The sequence below is a fragment of the Fundulus heteroclitus genome, chromosome 22 (genome assembly GCF_011125445.2).
Source record: "Fundulus heteroclitus isolate FHET01 chromosome 22, MU-UCD_Fhet_4.1, whole genome shotgun sequence".
In the NCBI taxonomy this organism is placed as follows: domain Eukaryota; kingdom Metazoa; phylum Chordata; class Actinopteri; order Cyprinodontiformes; family Fundulidae; genus Fundulus; species Fundulus heteroclitus.
The window spans coordinates 2,530,271-2,552,543 of record NC_046382.1 but is presented as its reverse complement, the minus strand read 5'-3'; the positions used below and the strand labels follow the sequence as shown (position 1 = coordinate 2,552,543).

General features: G+C 43.0%; 1 protein-coding gene across 2 annotated transcripts in view; it reads right to left on the bottom strand.

Annotated features, from left to right (window-relative positions):
- Nucleotides 1-10,720: 10,720 nt before the first annotated feature.
- Nucleotides 10,721-22,273, bottom strand: part of sncga (synuclein, gamma a) — a 29,506-nt gene continuing 17,953 nt past the window's right edge. For both annotated transcript variants that reach the window (XM_036126231.1, XM_036126232.1), the window contains one exon: nucleotides 10,721-10,806. The gene's annotated coding sequence lies outside the window, so the exon portion shown is untranslated. The remainder of the gene's footprint in view (nucleotides 10,807-22,273) is intronic.

Genomic DNA, 22,273 nt, shown 5'->3' with positions numbered 1-22,273 from the left:
TTGGACACATGGTGGCTTTAAAACAAAGGGCTAATGGGATAACTCTAGCTAGCATTCCGTACCATGTCTTTGTCAAGTGTGTTTTTATGGTTATAACAAAGGTTATCTCCACAAGTTTTTCATACATTGATGGGACATTAATGTTTACGTTATCCAGCCCACTCATTATGACTAAAAATAAAGCTAAAGTCTTTAAAGTTGATGCTGAACGTCCTACCAGAATTCTTCCGACTCCCGGACATTCAAAGGAGCTCGTTTTAAAGCATAAAGCTTAACCATTCTGCTCTGCCATTGGCCAATAGAGCTATGACCCTTATTCCCCCTTTAATATCGAATATTAATGTTGTTTTAAAGGCAATAGACCCTTTTCACATGACGTCACTCAACTTCCGTTTTGAAGCGGAGCAGGGTATCTTTACTTCCGGCTGCATGCTTTTACATAGAAAATTCGAGAGGTGAAGACGTGTTTCACTGATAATCAGCGCGATTTCATAAGGTAAGACTGAGACCACAATGTGTCGCATTGACTATCTTTATTTTCCTTAGTATTGGTAGCAATCATTGCTGTTATATAGATGCTTTGATCGGGACAGTAACATGAAGATCAAAGCTAACATGGAGCAGCTTGTTAGCTTACTTTACCTGTCATTAATCTGATGTAGATGTTATAAAATGATTACTGTAGCTTTGCTATTATAGAAATAAATCTTGTTCACTGAGTGAAAAAAGAGACATCTGCTACATTGTTCCCCTTACTTGATTATGTTGACGTGTTATATATAATTGCAGTCACCGAATTAAAAAGATCTTATTCCATTTGAATCTTTTTGTTCATTCCTAAAAAAATAACGACCGTGGGTCTATTGGACATTACTTCTGTTTCTGAATTTTCTGTGTATTATAATGAATTTTCTTCATAATATTATTTGCACTTATATTAATGCACTTTTTATTTAGTTTTTGTGCAAAATACTGTATATTTTAAGTAGAAGCCTGAAATTGTTTTATTATACTGTATTAGTAATGACATGCTGCTGACCTCTTAGTCAGATCAACCTTTATAAAAGATATCTTAATCTCAATGGGAGTTTATCTGGTTAAATAAAGGTTTTAAAAAGTTTTATAATTACTCTATTTTTTCTCCCCTTGTCCTCCTTATGTCCATCTCTCAGCAGCAACATATCCACCAAGCATGGCACAATCACAGAGAAACCGCTACTGCAGTGTCCCACAGTGTTCGAACAACAAAAAAAAAAAAAAAAAAAAAAAAAAAAAAAACTTTCCATATCTCAGTTTTCACGACTTCCCAGCTGATGCTGAGACTGGAGCCCGTTGGGTGACGGCAATAAGAAGAGACGAGGGGCCAAATTTTAAAATCCTTCGTGGCAGCACTTACGCCTGCAGTCAGCAGTTCTCTTCCGAGGACACCTATGTTTCTGCAAGTGGTCTTTAACAAATTAAACTCCATCTTTATTTATTTAAGATAATTGAGTTATAAGTTTATTTAGCTTTTCCCAAGATAATTTCAGTGGGTCACCACATACATTTTTATTAGAGCTGTCAAAATCAATTTGTTAATGAAAGGAAATTAATCTGAGAAATTAAATAATTTCTGCACATACAAATGGTTTTTAAAAATACTCACCTGTACACTGTGATCACACACTGTCTCTTTCTCCTGCATTGTTTACATTTCAATTGTTTACTGTTAAATCACTGCTGTAATTTACTGTAATTCTCAAGCTGTATGCAAACGGAATTTCGTTCTGTACACACTCTGTGCATACATAATGACAAATAAAGTTGTCTAAGTCTAATTTGTCTATGGATGAACCCAGAACCACACACAAGGGACTTAAAATGAAAGTCTTTATTGAAGGTTTGATGGGATGGAGGGTGATGTAACCAGTGAGGTAGAACTGCACGGGAACAGGGTGATGGTGTTGGCAGGAGCTGATGGAACCAGGAACCAGGAACAGGCAGCAGGGTCCACAGCTCGGCAGATAATTGACAGTTCAGGGGAGAACCCACCAGAGCTCTGCAGCAGGCTCTTCTGTAAGGCAGAGGGGAACCGAAGCAAGGCAGCAGGATAAACAGGACAGGTAAAAGGTAAAATGGACAAAGCTGCTATGAAGTATCTATGTAATAAATAACTAAAATATATGAAGTGTGATGTCTGAAGTTTTTTAAAATCCATGTTTTTTTTGGTCAGTTCCTGAAAAATAACAGTATAGGACACAAGGGGTTTGCCCCGACAGCAGCATAATCCATAAATACTATAATTAACTGATTATTAGTGTGCATGCAGTGTGCTTGCAACATTATTGACAGCGTCTTTCTCAGCCTATGATGTCCTAAACTATCACAGTTTTAACAGGAATGGGCAGAATTATTTTATTAATTGAGGCTCCAGATCTACTGACGAGACTGAGAAACACACTGAACCCACAGAGGAATTTTGAGGGATACTGCAAAAGTCTGCAACCTCAGTAAAATACTACACAAAAGGAAAAACGGGAGGGAATGAGGCTCCTCATTTTTATTCATAGAGCTGTGACCAAGTGGCCAACAGCATTGACACTGTTCCAAAACAAAGTAAGAAAAGGCTCAACATTATACATCAACTATATCCCTGGTGTGACTCATTGGCTAAAAGCTGTGAAACAGAATAGCTGATATAGCAATAAAGCTAGCGTAGCAATATAAAGGAGAAATAGAAAACTAATAAATGACAAAAGTCATACCTCTCAACCGCTACTACTGCACGTGCGGAAACCATTGTACCGCAAATTGGTTCCGCCATGACGTGAAGCGTCCGTACGCGTGCGTTTCAAGAGTGAGATTTTCATTGTAAGATTGAGATTTTCAAAGTAATGCGTGTGAGCGTGTGCAATTGATGAAATGCGTGTGTCACACGGTCAATGCGTGAGAGTTGAGAGCTATGCAAAAGTCCTGTTGGTAGCATAGCTACCATTATCCTAGCATCTATGCTAACAACAGAGCTAAGAAGACAAAGCTCTTACCTTCATAATTGAAAAGGTATTGTTCCACAAAGAACTTGTCATCTTTGTCGAGTCTGGAGGCTGGTGTGGCCGGAAGCTTTTGTACCAGTCTGTGCACGTCTCCCAAACGAAATTTGGGTAGATTGGTGAGGGACTGTGTGAATTCCCTATGTAAAAACACTGCTGGCGGAGAAAGCGGAAATAAAGATACCCTGCTTCTCCGCAGAACGGAAGTTGCATGACGTCACTGTGAAAAGGGTCTATTTTGATAACTTTAGACTTTAATCGAATTAGCGACCGATCGCTACAGCGACCCCAGGCGCCCGGAGGGAGAATTGCATTAATAAGATCAGCTATAAAGTTAAATGATTTTACTGAGCAAATGAGTCTTTAAAATATTATTTACTCAAAATAAGGTTCTGGTTAACTTGGGCTTTGCATTGCGAATGGATTGAAACACATGTGAAATGTTTTTAACTCCATTCCCTGATTTTTGCAATCAGATCTGCAGTGAACAAGGATTCATTGAATTAATCTGGTTATAATCAACCACTTTTGTTTTGTCTTTTGTTAACTTTGCATGTAAATAGTTCCTATTTTTATCTTCATTTTGCTTAGTAGTTTAGTTAAGTTTCACCAGCCTAGTAGAGAGGATTTGTTAATCGAAATATTATGTTAATTCAGATAAACAGCATTACATAGTGATGTTCTCCGGATGTTCATTTTATTTCTGTTATTAAATTCTTGAACTTGAAAAAAAGTTGTCACTCCTTTATTCTATGTGTGTGCAGAGTTTGCTGTTAAAAGATTGCTAGTGAAGCAGTACCAACACTGTTTATAGTGGGGGTGGTGTGCTGCTGACCTCGACTCGGGACGTCGTGTTTCGGTGGGCGGAATACTTCGAAGACCTCCTTAATCCCACCAACACGTCTTCCATTGAGGAAGCAGAGCCTGAGGACTCTGGGTCGGGTTCTCCCATCTCTGGTGCTGAGGTTGCCGAGGTTGTTAAAAAGCTCCTCGGTGGCAAGGCCCCGGGGGTGGATGAGATTCGCCCTGAGTACCTTAAGGCTCTGGATGTTGTGGGGCTGTGTTGGTTAACGCGGCTCTGCAACATTGCGTGGACATCGGGGGCAGTTCCCCTGGATTGGCAAACTGGGGTGGTGGTCACCCTATTTAAAAAGGGGGACCGGAGGGTGTGTTCCAACTACAGAGGAATCACACTCTTAAGCCTCCCTGGTAAGGTCTAATCAGGGGTTCTGGAAAGGAGGGTCCGTTGGATAGTCGAATCTCGGATTCAGGAAGAGCAGTGTGGTTTTGGTCCTGGCCGTGGAACACTGGACCAGCTCTATACCCTCAGCAGGATTCTGGAGGGGGCATGGGAGTTTGCCCAACCAGTCTACATGTGCTTTGTGGATCTGGAGAAGGCATTCGACCGTGTCCCCCGGGGGATCCTGTGGGGGGTACTCCGGGAGTATGGAGTACCGGACCCTTTAATAAGGACTGTCAGGTCTCTGTACGACCGGTGTCAGAGTCTGGTCCGCATTGCCGGCAGTAAGTCGGACTCGTTTCCGGTGAGAGTTGGACTCCGCCAAGGTTGCCCTTTGTCACCGATTCTGTTCATAACTTTTATGGACAGAATTTCTAGGCGCAGCCAAGGTGTTGAGGGGATCCGTTTTGGTGGCCTTAGGATTGCGTCTCTGCTATTCGCGGATGACGTGGTCCTATTGGCTTCATCAGGGCGTGATCTACAGCTCTCACTGGAGCGGTTCGCAGCCGAGTGCGAAGCGGCCGGGATGGAAATCAGTGCCTCCAAATCTGAGACCATGGTCTTGAACCGGAATAGGGTAGAGTGCCTTCTCCGGGTTGGGGAGGATGTGCTGCCCCTAGTGGAGGAGTTCAAGTATCTTGGGGTCTTGTTCAGGAATGAGGGGAAGATGGAGCGGGAGATCGACAGGCGGATTGGTGCAGCGTCTGCTGTGAAGCGGACTCAGACGTGACGGAACTGCAGTAATTCGGGACGTGATGGACTGCGTTTCCCATGATGCAATGTGGTCAAAATGGCCACCAACTCCCATCATGCAACACGGCCCAAAAATGGTCGCCGCCCTAACAACTGAGCGGAGAGATAACGTTACTAGGGAAAATGTATTTATTGCGGCTACGCACAACAATCTCCCTTCTTCCCTGGCGCGCTGCCAACCTGAGAAGACACAGCTGTTTCACTTCGTTGGGGCAATCCCACGCCACGTGCTCGAGTTTCTCGCTGGACTGAGACTTTTCGAAGCAAACTTTATCCCTGCTGACGCAGGAGGTCGACTAAAATAAGTACTTTTAAAATACCTCTGATCAAAAGATTGGGAGCCACCTTATCTCCCAGTGATCAAAGAGGACCCCGCTTTGTCAAGCCAACAAAGCGACTGTAAGCCCAGAGGAAGAGACGAAGGAGCCTCCTCATCCCCTCCCCGCTGCTGCTCGCTCCTGTCTGCAACCGCAGCCACGCAGTCAAGACGCATTCAGGACGCCGCGTTAGTCGGAGCACTCGCAGACCCCGAAGCTGGGATTTCACTCCTGGATCACCTCAAAGTAACGGGGTTCTCTCCTTTTATCTGTTTTTCACCCACAGGATGTTTAGAAGTGCCTGGGCAGGTTTAGGAACTTTGTAGGTGTAGGTTAATGCTTTTTATTCCATGACGAAGTTGGATTTATTTTGCTGAATATTTCCTTTGTATGTGCATGCATTTGTGAAAGTGACTTGGCTGTTTGATTTTGTGTTCCGTGGAGACTCCGCCGTGAGTTGATTCTTCAACTTTTTCCTTTCTCTTTGTTCCATCTTTGCTTTGCTTATCAGCGGGTGCAATCTTTTTGTCCGAGCTCAAGTCGCGGTCTCCGTTTAAACTCCCCAGTTAGCCACGCCCTCTCGAAGCGAGGTATTATCCCATCAGCGTAAGCGTGGTTACGTCATTAGGACCTCCCCTCACGCATCACGCAAATTGGTAGATCATACGTCATCATAGTCGCCATCTTGAAAGGGTGTCGGGTAACTGAAATGTGGTATTAAACGACCGTGAGCTGGACTTAGATTCGCTAACTGCTCATGTTAATCCATTTGTTTTTGTTTGTTCTTTTATTTCCACATATATTTTGCTTGTGTAGTTTAGTAGTGAGTAAGATTTCCAAAGTCGTTGAATCAGAGAATTACTGTAACAGGGAATTGCTTTTGGTTCAATAAAAACAACAACTGCGGAATAGAAATTGTTCTGTGTTCAATCTAATTCACAGTTGCCTGGTTATTCAGAATTCAGAGCTAACCTCCTTTGGAGTTAACATCTGATTTTAATACAGAGACAATATCATTGGATGGTGATAAGGAATAAGGATTTAAACTCTAATTGCAGTTACATTGGGGTTCTCACAGCCTGCTGGATAAACCTCGTCGGTTAAAAGTCCGACCAGATCATTTATTCCAGCATAAATGAGTTCATAACAGCTAATTAACTAATGCATTAGTAGTATAAATCCTTACAAGCTTATAGCTAACATCACCACCATTTGAACTATATTTTGTTATAGCGGAATTTTGAGTTGAATGATTTATTACTTCAATTATAATACCAAATTATAATTAATAATAATAATAATAATATAATAATAATAATAATAATAATAATAATATAATAATAATAATAATAATAATAATAATAATAATAATAATAATAATAAGCATATTCAAACAGCTTCTGGCATAACAATGTTTTTTTTTATACAGTGGCCCACTGCTGTGAGAGTCAAGGTGGCTCATGTTACTCTGAGCTACCTCTATAGTTATGCTGCTATAGGCTTAGGCTGCTGGAGGACATCAGGGTCTATTTCTCTCACTCTACTGATTTCTACTGTTCTCCAGTTATGCATGACTGTTGTCATTTCAGCTTTTAACTTTCTGTTCTCTCTTTTTTCTTCATAGTAGGTACACCTGGTCTGACGTTCTGTTAGCTGTGACATCATCAGGGGAGGCAGATCATCCTCTATTACCATCTAGCATAGAAAGTACTCCTGGGTCAATGTGAGCTTCTGTGCTTTCTGTGTCTCTGCTCTGTCTTCTCTAACATAGAAAGTACTCCTGGGTCAATGTGAGCTTCTGAGCTTTCTGTGTCTCTGCTATGTCTTCTCTAACATAGAAAGTACTCCTGGGTCAATGTGAGCTTCTGTGCTTTCTGTGTCTCTGCTCTGGCTTCTCTAACATAGAAAGTACTCCTGGGTCAATGTGAGCTTCTGAGCTTTCTGTGTCTCTGCTCTGTCTTCTCTAACATAGAAAGTACTCCTGGGTCAATGTGAGCTTCTGTGCTTTCTGTGTCTCTGCTCTGTCTTCTCTAACATAGAAAGTACTCCTGGGTCAATGTGAGCTTCTGAGCTTTCTGTGTCTCTGCTCTGTCTTCTGTAACATAGAAAGTACTCCTGGGTCAATGTGAGCTTCTGTGCTTTCTGTGTCTCTGCTCTGTCTTCTCTGACATAGAAAGTACTCCTGGGTCAATGTGAGCTTCTGTGCTTTCTGTGTCTCTGCTCTGTCTTCTCTAAGCCCCAGTGGGTGGAGGCAGATGAGCGTTCACACTGAGCCTGGTTCTGGTTCTGTTGGAGGTTCTCCTCCCTGTTAAAGGGGAGTTTTCCTCTCCACTGCCGCTTCATGCTTGCTCAGTATGAGGGATTGCAGCAAAGCCATGTACAATGCAGATGACTCTTCCTGTGGCTCTACGCTTCTCCAGGAGTGAATGCTGCTTGTCGGGACTTTGATGCAATCAACTGGTTTCCTTATATAGGACATGTTTGACCAATCTGTATAATCTGACCCAATCTGTATAATATGATTGAACTTGACTTTGTAAAGTGCCTTGAGATGACATGTTTCATGAATTGGCGCTATATAAATAAAATTGAATTGGATAACATACCATGCAACTACGGTCTGTTTTGTTTCGCTCCACCATTGTTCGATAGAGCTATGAGCGTTATTACCGCATTAATATGGAACGTTAATGTCAATTTAATGGTGTTTTTGCATAACTTTAGGATTAACCCATTTAGCGACTGATTGCTAAAGCGACCGCTGGCTTTTCCGGAGGTATGATCGCATTAATAAAATCAATCGTTCCAAAGCTATGGATTTTCACTGAGCCAATTATTTTTTGAATCTTATTTTTTTATCAACTAATGTTTTGTTGAACTCAGGATTTGCATTGTGAATGGGTTGAAACTAAGGCTGGACGATATAGAAAAAAAAGCATATTGATAAAAAAAATGCAAATTGATCGATAATTATCAAAAAGATGTAAAACCTGGCTCTTATGATATTGCTAAATTACTTACTTTTAATAAAGAACACATAAACACTAAATCTCAATTAAATCTTTATTTAACCAACATTTTTGCCCATAGCTGATTTTTTAATGAAAAATAACTCAACCTAAGAGACCTGAGGGATGTTATTAAATACAAAGTATTTAAACTAAAGTGACCAGTAAAATGACCAAAATAAATATAACAAATAAATAATAGAATAGCATATTTAGGTGGGAATAGTACACTAGTTACTTCTCAGGGTCCATTCTATTTCTAGTCAATTGAGAGGCTGACGCAGGGCTGAGGTCTGAGTTTGTGGCGTGGGAACAGACTGCAGCTCATTTTTCACTGATTCTCTGCACTAGTTGCACAATTTAGGCAGCGCTGTTAGAGAAAAACTTGCAGCCCGGAACTTTATATTGCAGATCAAGAGTGGCGAGTAGTTGTTTGAAGCCAGGCTTTTCAGCTGCAGAAAACAGCACAGCATGTCCATCACTATCAAGCACGTTACTGCATGCGTGATGTCCTTATGCCGCTTGGCATAAGGACATTTCTTTAGCAGTGGTCAAACAGGTAAAAAACCTTTGCAAAAAAAAAAAAAAAAAAAAAAAAAAAAAAAAAAAAAACACCACACACATAAATCCCATAAATTTTTACAAATATACATGTAAATGTCAGCCTTAAATACTCCATTCAATACAAAGCTACTTGTAACACCAAACACTGAAACACATACAAGCTTACGTAGCACAAACCACATATTGCCACTTTAATTGCACAAACCCCATTTAACCTATTTATCCTTTATATCTGTTAACCCAATTAAAAGGCAGACCCTCTTATCACACCAATCGACCAAACACTTTCTAATAATATTTGACAAATACGCAGCTTATGGCCATACTAACACACATTTCATCAAGACAATCAAAGCATGGCAAAACCATATTGAACAGAGCTACGCCTCCATTCTGCTGCACACTAACACGTAAACAAACACCATTCTCAAACGGCTCAGCAGCAACAGTAGCGACTCTGTAGCACAGATTTTAAGTTTAGCTTCTTACCGGCTGCCCCTCCAATCGTTGTAGACGTTCAAAAGTACTCTGCTGCGTTGGTATTAATTTTAACAGGATCCTCGTCCGTGTCTCAATAACTTCTGCTCCTACTTGGGTCTGATATCACACCTGTGCTTCAGGGATGCACCGCGTGTGTGACGTCATGAGCTCTTGAGCGCACCAGGCAGCAATTAAGCAGATTGTCTCCGTTTTGTTGCTTGACGCTACTGCCGTCAGTGAATTGCACCCCCGTATTTAATCTCTTTTAGTGCAAATTACAACTTTATTTATTTATTAAAAATGCACTCATCTCAAGTGTAATTTGACTTGACAATGATGATCAACCACTTTATTTTGTTTTTTGTTTCTTTTGCATGTAATAGTTCCTTAGCTTATCTTCTTTTATCTTCATCTTGCTTTGTAGTTTAGTTAAGCTTCACTAGCCTAGTAGAGAGGATTTATTAATTGAAATATAGTGTTAATTCAGGTAAACAGCATTACATAGTGATGTTCTCTGGATATTAATTTTATTTCTGTTATTAAATTCTTGAACTTGAAAAGAAGTTGTCACTCTTTTATTCTATGTGTGTGCAGAGTTTGCTGTTAAAAGATCGCTAGTGCTCGAATTCATCCCTTTCAACCATTGTTCTGATATCAGCTTAAGAGCTGATCATCACCAGACAATACATACTAGTTATAGTTATTTATTAAACATTAAATAACTTTTAAAGAGTGTGTAATAGCATAACACTGGGTATTAATAATAAACCTTTATTTTTTAAATGTCACACCGTTTCTGGCATGAATTTCGGGTTCCCTGCCTTGTCGTCAGGTTCTTGACCCAAGCAGCAGAACTATTTTTAAACTTGATTCACATCAGGCCAGTTATCACACAAACGCTGTGTTGACACTGAAATCTCCTTCTTTAAATCCAGTGACTCTGACATTATATGTGAAATTAGTGAAGGAATAAAGAAAAAAACTATTCAGGTGTATCTTTATCTTTTTATTTCACATCAGTAGTTTATAAAAGATAAAATTAGCTGAGCCCAAAACATAACAGAAAGGTGAGCTTCATCATCATCATCACTTTCTGAGTTTCTCCAGTGTTTTAAATTAATTTTAGCAAAGCTTCATGCATTATTAAGGCTGTCAAGGGGGCGGGGCTTTGCAGGTATTTGACACAGGTGAGCAGGACGTGTTCAACACGCTTACTCCAGATGAGCCAATCAGCTGATAGCATGAAAACACATTATTTGACTCATTTTGTCACTGAGTGTTAAAGCATCCAAACAGATGTTACTATGGCAACAGCGAGGAGATCAGAGCTTCTGGTTGGTTAATGAGTTTAATGAACAACAGGTTAACATTGAAAGTTCTTCTTTCCTCCTCAGTAAAAGCAGGATGTTCAGAGTCTGGAAGACAGAAAACAACAAGAAGAAAAATACATTACATTTTAATCCAGTAGCTCCACCGTAAAAATCAGATCAGAACCAGAACAACGGACATGTTGGTGCTCACAACCAAGGAATCTGATTTTCATTAACAAGGTCTACATTAAAGCTAAGGTTGGTAATCTTGGAGAGCTGGCAAGATCTGAAAGTGGTACCTCCTCTCTGTCTCATCAATGCGCTGTTCAAAGGCATCTGATTGGTTCTTTCCATTGGGACCGAATGACAGAATTGGTCAGAGTTTTTACAGCCTGCAGCTCTTACAGAGATACATTTTTTTGTTCCTTTTTCTGAACACAATGTATTGACTACTGTCAGAATGGAGGGACCATTTCACCCAGTATAACAAACGGTTTTTGAACAGGATTACCAACAATAGCTTTAAGAAGGAATACAATATTTTACATAAATAATAAATAATTCAATTAAATTAAATTTTATTTATATAGTGCCAAATCATGAAACATGTCATATCAAGGCACTTTACAAAATCAAGTTCAATCATATTATACAGATTGGGTCAGATTATACAGATTGGTCAAAAATGTGCTATATAAGGAAACCAGTTGATTGCATCAAAGTCCCGACAAGCAGCATTCACTCCTGGGGAACCGTAGAGCCACAGGGAGAGTCGTCTGCATTGTACATGGCTTTGCTGCAATCCCTCATACTGAGCAAGCATGAAGCGACAGTGGGAAGAAAAACCACCCATTAACGGGAAGGAAAACCTCCGGCAGAACCGGGCTCAGTATGAACGGTCATCTGCCTCGACCGACTGGGGTTACAGAAGACAGAACAGAGACACAACAAGAGAAACAAAAAAGCACAGAAGCACACATTGATCTAGTAATCTGTTCTACATTAGATGGTAGTAGAGGGTGATCTGTAGAATATGTAGATAACTGTATGTAGTTTATATACCAACATGTATTTTATTTACAAATGAAGATAGATTAAAACGGTAGAAAAATCCTTGTTATCATTCCCCAGTAGAGTAGCTAAGTCCCCTGGCTGGGGCGGGGGGTCACTTTGCTCCTCAGAGAGTCAAAGGGAAAGAAATGGTCCATGTAACTGAGAACAGAGCACTGTGTCACCGACCCTGAGCCGGTGCTGATGCAGATCCATGAGTGTTTGTCTGCTGCAGGGTGGGTGTAGCAGAGAGGTGCAGTTTTCCTGCTGTTCTTTAGGTCTGTATATCTTGAAGGAGCATTAGAGGGACAAAACTAGAGGATTGCAGATTGCTGCCCCAGTTTAACTGGTAGTTAGGTTCTCTTGCTGCTTAAGTTTACATCACACGCAAATTACTTATCCTTGTCTCTTATTGGGCTACAAATTTAAAGTCTTTAAATTTTATAACCTGCACACCTGCTTGTAACCTGCGCACTTGAGCCCTTAAGTGTACTTCAACCAGGTGTACACTTCACAAAAGTGTGTAGGAGCAAGGGAATGCATCTCTCGGAAGGCATGCATTTCTGAAGCAGATGAGTGGCTGAGATCTTGTGAGAGCTGTGCGTAAGTAAATATGGCGTCCTAAGGCAGGCATCCTTAGGCATCCTCAAATCCCCAAGCCCCATGGCCTTTGGGGCTTGGGTGCTGTGGAGTATGTTGCCGGGGGTTCCAGCCAATGTTTGCCTTGGATGGAAGGGGAGAGGGGGTGGGTGAACTCAGCCTGGATGTATATTGTCATATGTGGTGCGGGAGTTGTTTGAATGTTAGTGTTGGGGGTGAGTTAAATTAAATTCTTCTTTTCTTTGTGGGGGTTGGCGAGGGATAATTGGAGGTTTCCAAGTCTGTCTCCTTGTCTCGATCCTGGTTCATGGTGGCTTTCAGTATTGGTTCTATCTGAGGAACTGGGGTCTTCATGGCTTAGGCGAATAGGGGGTTTTCAGCTGACGTCACGCTCACGTGACTACTCAGCGCGTCCGCCATATTGGGTGGCAGTCGTTTCGCACAGTTGACCTGCATTGTATTACGCCTTAGGCAGTATTGGAAGTGAACAATGGGGAAAACGTGTTTAATGGTTGGTTGCACGGCCCGTGGAGGTGGAGATCAACGCTCTTTCTATCGCTTACCAGCCGTAATAGTGAATCAGTGCGAAAAAAAAAACAGCTGTCTGAACAACGCCGTCACCTATGGCTGACACGGATATCCAGGTCCGATTTGGACGGTGTTAAGCTGGAATACGCCAGAGTCTGCGGTGCTCACTTTGTCACAGGTAATTAACTGTTAAGTATTTAAAACATGTAAGAAGAATATATTAATAATAGGGCTTGGGCGTTATGACTTATTACTTTCCGCGGCTGTCATGTTGACTGCCTCCGCCGCCTCTACTGCCTATTACTACCGCGTACTGTACTCCCTCTCTCAGCCGTGTTTTAATTTGATTAATTTCACCTTAACTTGATTTCAACCATGGTAAACCGTTGCTGTATTGTGGGCTGTAACAGCGCAACACATGATCGCCATGGGAAAAACATAGAAACAGATTAATTTTCCACCGCTTTCCTGTCTGGAGGCGCAACCACGGAGAACAAGAGATAAGATAACAAAGAGTCGTCGGCTCGCTTGGATCGCGGTTGTAAGTCGACCGAACATAACTTTCCACAGTATCCCGATGTCAATGAGAGTGTGTTCTAAACCTTTGAAACACATAGCAGCTAGTTAAAAGTACATTACATGCGCGAGTGGTTGTTAGCGCTAACGGTTAGCATGTGCTAACCCGTCTGAGCACAGCTTACCTTTGAACGAGTTACAGAGATAACAAAGAGTCGTCGGCTCGCTTGGATCGCGGCTGCAAGTCGACCGAACATAACTTTCCACAGTATCCCGATGTCAATGAGAGTGTGTTCTAAACGTTTGAAACACACAGCAGCAAGTTAAAAGTACATTACATGCGCGAGTGGTTGTTAGCGCTAACGGTTAGCATGTGCTAACCCGTCTGAGCACAGCTTACCTTTGAACGAGTTGCTGTGTTCCCACTGTTTGCTGGCTTTATGATCTGCAGCTCCTACTGGCGCCAATACGGTAAATACAACTTAATTTTGCACTGGTCATTGTTCTGCTTAAATAATTAAAGCCGCGAGCGGCGTCGATCAGCCCAGAGCCCGTCCGCCGCCGGCCGCCAGCCACCGCAGAAGCATGCGACACATTTGCGTCGGATTGTTTACATTTTTACCATCTTATTAAAACTCACCCGTCCACGTATGATGGCGATTTCCTTGATGTACATAACCAGATGTGAACTGGTTGTGAGCCTCTAGACCCTTGTAAGCTCTCATTTCCTCAAGAGTGTGCAGAGGGTTTTCACCGAACACCAGGTAATGCATCTGGATTACGGCTAAACAAGGCACCGTGGAGGGCATACGGGTCCATATGGTCGATCACGGAACATTTCCTCAGATATACGTCCTTATCTGGTCGCTCTAGCGTGCTGGCGTACTTATCCATTCGCGATACGATAATACGTGTAAGACAACTAGAGATAAAGAAGTGTGCCACCCAATATGGCGGACCGGAAGTTGGCCAGTGACGTCAGTGAAAACACCCTATTGTCTAACCAGAGTGATTTTTGTTTCCCCCCCGAACGTTCTGGATGGTGGGTGGGTGGGTTGGGGGATGGTGGTGTTAGTCTCAGTTTGCGGTTGGCTCTTGAACCCTTCTGCCTGTTTCTGGCAGACTATGGTGGTACGACTGGCGGAGCATCACTCTCCCGGTAGGTTTTTGGAGAACGGTAGAGCCTATTGGAGTCAGCAGGGGAGCTGTCTTCCTGGGAGGGCATGTTGCTCCCCGGGCACCTCCCTCTGCGTGCTCCATCATGCTGCCACACATGTAGGACCTTGGGGGGTGGAGGCGTCGCTTGGGAGGGGGGAGGATTTTCCAGCCCTGCTGTTTGGTGACATCCTTAACTACTATACATACAATACTATACATCTTACACACTTTAATTTATAACATTCTTACAACACACATATATGTAGGACATTAATTGGGGGTTGGGGTGGAAACAAGACATCTGGGGGGCTCATTATCTAAGCCTCAACCATGGTGGCTTCCTTTGCCCCCATTTGCATTTAGACATTGAGGGTTCTGGGCAGGGTGCATGGGGTGCACTGGCACCTTCTACCTTCCTGGAGGGGGGGCTTGCCAATCACCCCCCTTTTTGGCCCTCTCAGTTTCAAACGCACTTGAGAGCAATGTGCAACAACACGACATTTGATCAGGCAGAGGCAGGTTTCACAGTCTCTCTTACACACCTGTTATCCGATTGCCATCTAGATTCCAGGGCTTGGAGAAGAAGCTGGCCACCTGGTCGGGTCTTGGCTAGGGGTGGATGTTTGGTCCAGGGAATTGATTGGGGTGCTTTTGAGCTCCCCAGGAATATGGGGGAAGGACTTAGGTATGGAGGGCAGGGTGTAGGGAAGATAGCACCTCGAGGTTTGTGGGGTGGGCTCTGGTTGGTTGGCCCATTCGGTTCATATTGGCCCCATCTCTGGATGGATGGGCCCTTGGGTCGTCTGGTGTGTGATCATAAGAGTGTTTGCATGTGGGAGCACTAGGCTGGATATGTGTAAACATGGCTTTGTACGTGGTTATGTGTTTGTCAGGTTGGGTTTGTACTGCCCCTCTCCTAGGACATCTCAGGTCTCCACTAAGTGTGGAGCCTTCCCTCCATCCTGCTCCCCTCCGTGAGCTGGCGCCTTGGCTCATTTGTGCATTGGTGGTCTTCAATGTCCTGGCTAAGTGCTCGGGCAGGTGCCAGCTCGGTCCTGGCGGCTGCTTTGGAAGGCCTGGGCCCCACGGGGGGTGAGGTGCCATTAGGCCTTGGGTGTCTAGGCCCATGGACGGATCCACTCTGAAGTAGACGGCTGCCTGTGGAACCCACGGGCTTCTCCCCACGAATCCTGGGGGCTTCAATGTTGTGGCTGTTGGCAGTGTTTCCTGGGGCCCATCTCTGTTCTTCCCTGAGATGGGGGAGGCAGATTTCCTGTGTTGGCCCCTCTTGGGCACCTTTGCTCAGGTGGTCCCTTCAGGCATCGGGTTCTGTTTCCAATGGCATCTGCCTCGGTGCTGTGATGGGCATGTCTTCTGCTCTCACAAACATTATTCAGCATTTTTCGCACCTATAGGTGATTGGATCTAGATTCACTTCTATACAGAAAACCCCTATTATTATCTTCAGCTGTCTCTTTCTAATTTTCGTATAAAACAATACTGTATATTCCTTAGTGATGGTACCAAGGCATTGGTTGTTTGTACCAGTAATACTTCTTTGTGTACTAAATGTTACTTAATGGTATAGATTAAGACTTATATTAAGTATTTTGCCCTCCTTAAGAGAATGAGGGGTACAGGTAAGAAATAATTTTATCTAATGTAGTTCTTTGTATCTGGTTAGATTACCTTTGTTACCATACCCCCCCCCCCCCCCCCCCCCCCCAAGATATGTGGGTCACATGGTGCCCCACGAAATTAAAAAGCCTGGCTACGCTACTGTCCAGGGGTGATGCTGAAAAACTAGTCCCTGCATTTGTTACTTCAAGGCTGGACTATTGTAATTCTTTACTATCAGGAAGTCCACAAAATGCAGTTCAAAGCCTTCAGCTGATCCAAAATGCTGCAGCAAGAGTTCTGATGAAAATCAACCAGAGGGATCATATAGCCCCATTTACACTACTCTTGTTAAACCGATCCATGCCGAGACCAGTACGAGCTTGGATCAGTTAACCAAGCCGAGCCTGGTTCTGACGACCGTTTACACACCAAGCTCATCTCGGTTCCTTGGTTGCTCCTCGCCCCCTAGTGGCAATCTGCGGTACTGTCGCTCTCTGGGATTGAAGGCGGAACCAGCAAAACAAACGGCGGCGCCCGTAACATTCAGAATGTTATGCTTGATATTGTGATATTTCGGTGTTTGCGGAGAGTCAGGGGAAGAAGGCAACCATTGGTGAATTTACTTGAGAGAGTCGGCTTTTGGGAAGTGGATGAGATAAACGAACGTCTAATAAGGATTTACAGACGCCGGAAACAACGACAGACGCTGAGGTTCATCACACTGCTAAGCAGAATCATCTCTGGAAATCGTGTGGGACGGTAAGGAAGCTGGTATTATTATGAATGTCTGAAATTTGTCTGAATGGATTGTGAATCGGGACGTGCAGCCAGACACGCCGGAAAACCCGCAGACAGTCAGCTGACTGTAAGGGGATGACACGGTCTGCTCATGCACTCTTTATCAGATAACAGGGATAAAAACAAAAAGCACTCCGAGACCACCCCAGGAACTGGTCTGCATTTAGCGCGATCCGGTTATGTTTAGCACGGTTCAGTTCAGTCTGCTGACCATTTACACACGAGAGTTATCTCGGTTACCGAGCTTGGACTGGTCTCGGCTCGGTTAAAAAAGTGTAGTGTAAACGGGCCTTATTTCTCCAATTTTAGCTTCCCTTCACTGGCTTCCTGTTAAATCAAGAATAGAATTTAAAATTCTTCTTCTAACGTATAAAGCCCTTAATAATCAAGCTCCATCATATATCACAGCTTTGATTACCCCGTAACACAGGCAGAAAAGACGGGACCTCTCTCTCAGCAGCGTGCTTCTGTAGACACCCTTACAGATAAAAGTCAGAGCACTTCTGAACACCCTCTCTTCAGACTTCCACTTCCGACTGGAGCCCTCAGGGGTGCTCCCACCCAGCTCTTCTTTTCAGCATCGTTTTAGACATGGGTGTTTGAACAAATGGCTAACGAAATAGCTCATTGCTAACATTCGGTACCATGTCATTGTTGAGTGTGTTTTTATGGTTATAACAAAGGTTATCTCCACAAGGGTTTCGTACATTGATGGGGCATTAATGTTTACGTTATCCGGCCCACTCATTATGACTAAAAATGAAACTGAAGCTTTTATTTATTAGCGGCGAGTGTCCGCTAGCAAAAATGCTATTAGCTTCTAGTAGCTTCCGATTTCCGGAAATTCAAAGAAGCTTGTTTTAAAGCATAAAGCTTACCCGATCTGCTCCGTTGTCAGCCAATGGAGCTATGAACCTTATTCCCACATTAATGTTGAATATTAATGTTGGTTCAAAGGCAATTTTGATAACTTTTAGACTTTAACCAATCTAGCGCCCGGAGGGAGAATCGCATAAACAAAGGCAACTGATTCTGAAGTTAAAGGATTTTACTGAGCAAATAAGTCTTTAGAATATTACTTACTCAAAATAATGTTCTGGTTAACTTGGGCTTTGCGTTGTTCAGGAAAATCGGTACAAAACTTTTTTTTCTACGGCCAGGAGCCAAATGATTGGTGGGCGTATGGCGTCGGACAAACAAAGTGATTGCATGCGTGCGTTATCGCCAAGTGGACGTACAGACGCTATGCAAAATCCCGCAATTCGTTCATCCGACTCTTGTGCAACTGTACTAACGTACAATAACCAAATGATGGTGCTTTCTTCTCAATATTGTAAATTGGGTTCAGAGAGGGGGACTGCATACCAACTTGCCGGACACGGCACTGCCCATATTTTGCAAGTCGTACGGCAGGAGCAATGCTGTACGGGCATGGTTAATTAATTATGCGCGTTTAGGAGGGGCCAAGGCTGGGATAGCAGGGTTCGAAACCCACCTCGGCCATCAGGTTTTTTTTTTTTCACTTTTCATTGGCAACATTGAAGTATAAAGCGGCTCTCTGCCCCCTATATATAGGACCTAAGGGGTGTCTCCCACCTGGGAGAGCAGGTTTCAAAACCCAGCTCAGCCATCAGTTTTTTTTTTCACTGGAAACATTGAAGTATTTTTCTAATTTCAGAATAGGGGTCTGAAAGGGATATTTAGGAACAGATTTAATAATATTTTTAAAATTATCTTGTAAAAAGTGGCATTTTTTTGGAGTTACAAAACATACAAATCACGGTAGTTGACGTACCAATTAAACGTACATATGGTGGTGGTTAAGGGGCCGATGCTGGGACTTATTGGAAAATACTTAATAAATATAATATTGTTTTTTGTTCAGCATGTGGCTACCACAGTTACAAACTTTATCCTTCCCACGGAAGGAGGAATGATGTACGGGCCTGGTTCTATTGGTTAACAATGGGTTATTAGCCCACCCAGCATAGAGCCAACAATGTGTCAGAAATTGCACGACACCAAAACTACAGGCGGGAAGGAAAAAACAGGGAAGCTTTTACTATTTGCTGAGACCACGGCTTAATTAATTATGCGTGTTTAGGCGGGGTCAAGGCGTCCGGAAGGGAGAATGATGTACGGGGTAAAACTGGAAGTATATAATTATCTTCTATAAAATCCCAGCCTGGAGGTGGGACTTTGAAATATTTTTCTAATTTCATAATAGGAGTCTGGAAGGGATATTTGGGAACAGATTTAATAATAATTTTAACATTATCTTATAAAAAGGTTTTTCGAGTTGCAAAATGTACATATCGCGGTAAGTGATAGACCGATGAAACTTACAAATCCCGGTGCCCTCTCCGACAGGTTGGTGGCGCCGATGGCCTGACGCCAACGGCAATGGGAGTCTGTGGATCTTGTATGGCCGGTCCACGTTCCAGCCACCCTGGCCCCTCCCAAAACACGCCACTTTGATTGACGTGCGCGCTCGGCCAATAGGCGAGCCTTTCCTGTTTTTCCCCTCCCGCTGCGGTGTGTTATAAAAAATATTATTCTGAAGTCACTATGGCCTCACGCCACTTGGACATACGAGGCCTGCAGACATGATGGCTGTGTATAAGATCCACTGTTTGCTGAGTGCAAGGCTGAATGCTGCGTAGAATGATTATTGTCTATGATAGACTGTCTTTGTTATGTGTCAAGCCAAGGCCACGGTGCAGTATTAGGGGAAGCCGGAAAGCGAGACAGGCAGAGACAGGGCAGACGCAGACTGCAGCGGAACCGTGTGGTGCGATTACTTTCCATCTATGTGATCTCTGCTCTGTTTCTCAATAAAAGTGCTGGAACGTCATACCACCGTCTCGTCATTTAGTAAAGATGGGAACTCAGTTACTATTGTTTAGAATTCCATCCACATTTTGAGTTAACAAACAAGATCTCCGACCGACGAGCCCGAGACCAAAAGGTTATCCGGCCTCTGGTACCCCGAATGGATTTTCAATGGATGTGGAGGAGCTCCTGGTCTCGGAGCATCTCTGGGGCGTCGGCGCAAAGATTCGAACCTTTCTTTCATGAGATGGTAAAGGTCCATTCATACCCTACGTTTGGCCTACACGTCCGTATTTCTGTCCGTACGTTCCATCCGTTGACTCCTTCATACCTCCGTCCGTTGAGGTGCGCAATAACCGTCTTTTACGTGAGGTATGAATGGGCCTCAAGGGGGTTACTTTCCAGCTCTTTAAAAAAAGAAACGCAATTGCTCAAAAATGCTTGCAAGCTTATTAAATTCAAATCCATTTAAAGAATACCCCAAGAAATTTTAAAACTTAAAACTGTGAACCTAAAAAGGTAGTAATAAGTAAAGGCTGGTAGAAATAATGAATTATATTTAATCCTTAAGGCAAATAAAACAGGATTCACAATACAGAACAGTGACTAAGGTTTTAACATTAAACTAAAATTCAAAATTTTATTAAAATACGTTTTCAGCTGAAATACGGACTCTCATGCTGGGAGGAGGAGGGGCAGAGTGATTTTCACCTGGAGAACGGGTGACCAGGCTGAGCGATTTGCAGCTGGTCAATTAAAGGGGAAGTCCGGTCAACAAGAAAAAATCAGGGTATCATTAGCTATAACTAAAACTAATACGTTCATGGCTATTTAATGAACTTATCTTTAATCAATAAGAAAATAAAAACATAAATTGTCGTCTGAATCACTGTGTATGGGGGCTGACATTACTGCCCATATTTGGGCAGTAAGGGCCGTCTGACATCGCATCCTGTGATGTGGAGAAAGCGGAGCTGCGACAGCATTTCTCGCTCTTTCTAAGCAAAGTCAATAGGAGCCGTTCTACATAGCTGCGATCATCAATAATTTTTTTCGGATTTCCAGAGGACTTCACTGCTGACATTCCCAAGAGCTATTGCTGAAGCAACAATGCCCACGTGCATGGCCATCGGATGTTCCAACACAACTGGTAAAAGTGGAAAAAACATTGCTTATTTCAACTTCCCGATTCATGAGCCACCGGGCTCGTCGCTGGATTGCCAACTTGAAGAGAGCGGATTTGCCATCTAACTTCTGGCCAGAGAGAAAACACGTCATATGCAGCGACCATTTTGAAGAAGAATGTTTTGAACATGACATGAGAGCGAGGATTTTCGGTAAGTTATTATTTAATTTAGAATTTTTTATTTAGAATTTGCGGGGATGGTCACCGAGCAGAGGGGCGGAGGGATACCACATGTGATGTGGTATCCCTCCGCCCCAGCATGTGCTGGAACGCTCTTATATTTTAATATTTATACAATAATGACCACCTGCCCTATTTACTAGAGAGCAAATGTATAACTTAAGTCACTTCAGCGCAATCTCTCCTCCACTGCAGCGCGCGTCCGGTTTCTGTCAAGAAACTCTTCTAAAAAAATCCATATCGCTATCAGATGATGATAGCTCCACAGAACTCTCATCACTGTCACTAAGTACTTCATCACTCTCTGCTTCGTACAGAGCACCAGTCGTCACCTTCTGGAAAATAGTGCGCCGTGACAAACAGAGCGTTGGGACTTGCTCAACAGCGGGTCCGCTGAGTGACGTCAAAAAATGGGAGGTGACAGTACTATTCTTGAACAAGATGGGTTTCTACACATAAACATGATTAAATGAAAATTATTCTTTATTAAAAAAATTATAATTTATTGCACAGTATATAGTAGTTTTATATTTGAAGTACTTTCAGCAGTTTGATTTCTGATTTTGACCGGACTTCTCCTTTAAAGTCCTCTTGTCTTGGTTTGCACAAGAGGCTGTCCACTAGTGTAGTGGATGAAAGCGGCAGGGATGCTTAAGTCCTTGACTGTTGCGTAGACGTGCGCAGATTTGACGAGTGGGATCCCGACCATTATACCAAAAGCGACCATCAGATGTGACACTGCATGAAAAGTGTGATTTCCGTCACTATGCGGCACTGTAGATTGTCGTGGAAGTTCAGGTTAACGGCTGTTCACGGTAATTTGCAGGCAACACGAAAACTGCCATGAATAGGGTGTTTTCACTGACGTCACTGGCCAACTTCCGGTCCGCCATATTGGGTGGCACACTTCCTTATCTCTAGTTGTCGTACACGTATTATCGTATCGCGAATGGATAAGTACGCCAGCACGCTAGAGCGACCAGATAAGGACGTATATCTGAGGAAATGTTCCGTGATCGACCATATGGACCCGTATGCCCTCCACGGTGCCTTGTTTAGCCGTAATCCAGATGATTGGCCAAATGTAGAGCACGGCGACATAGT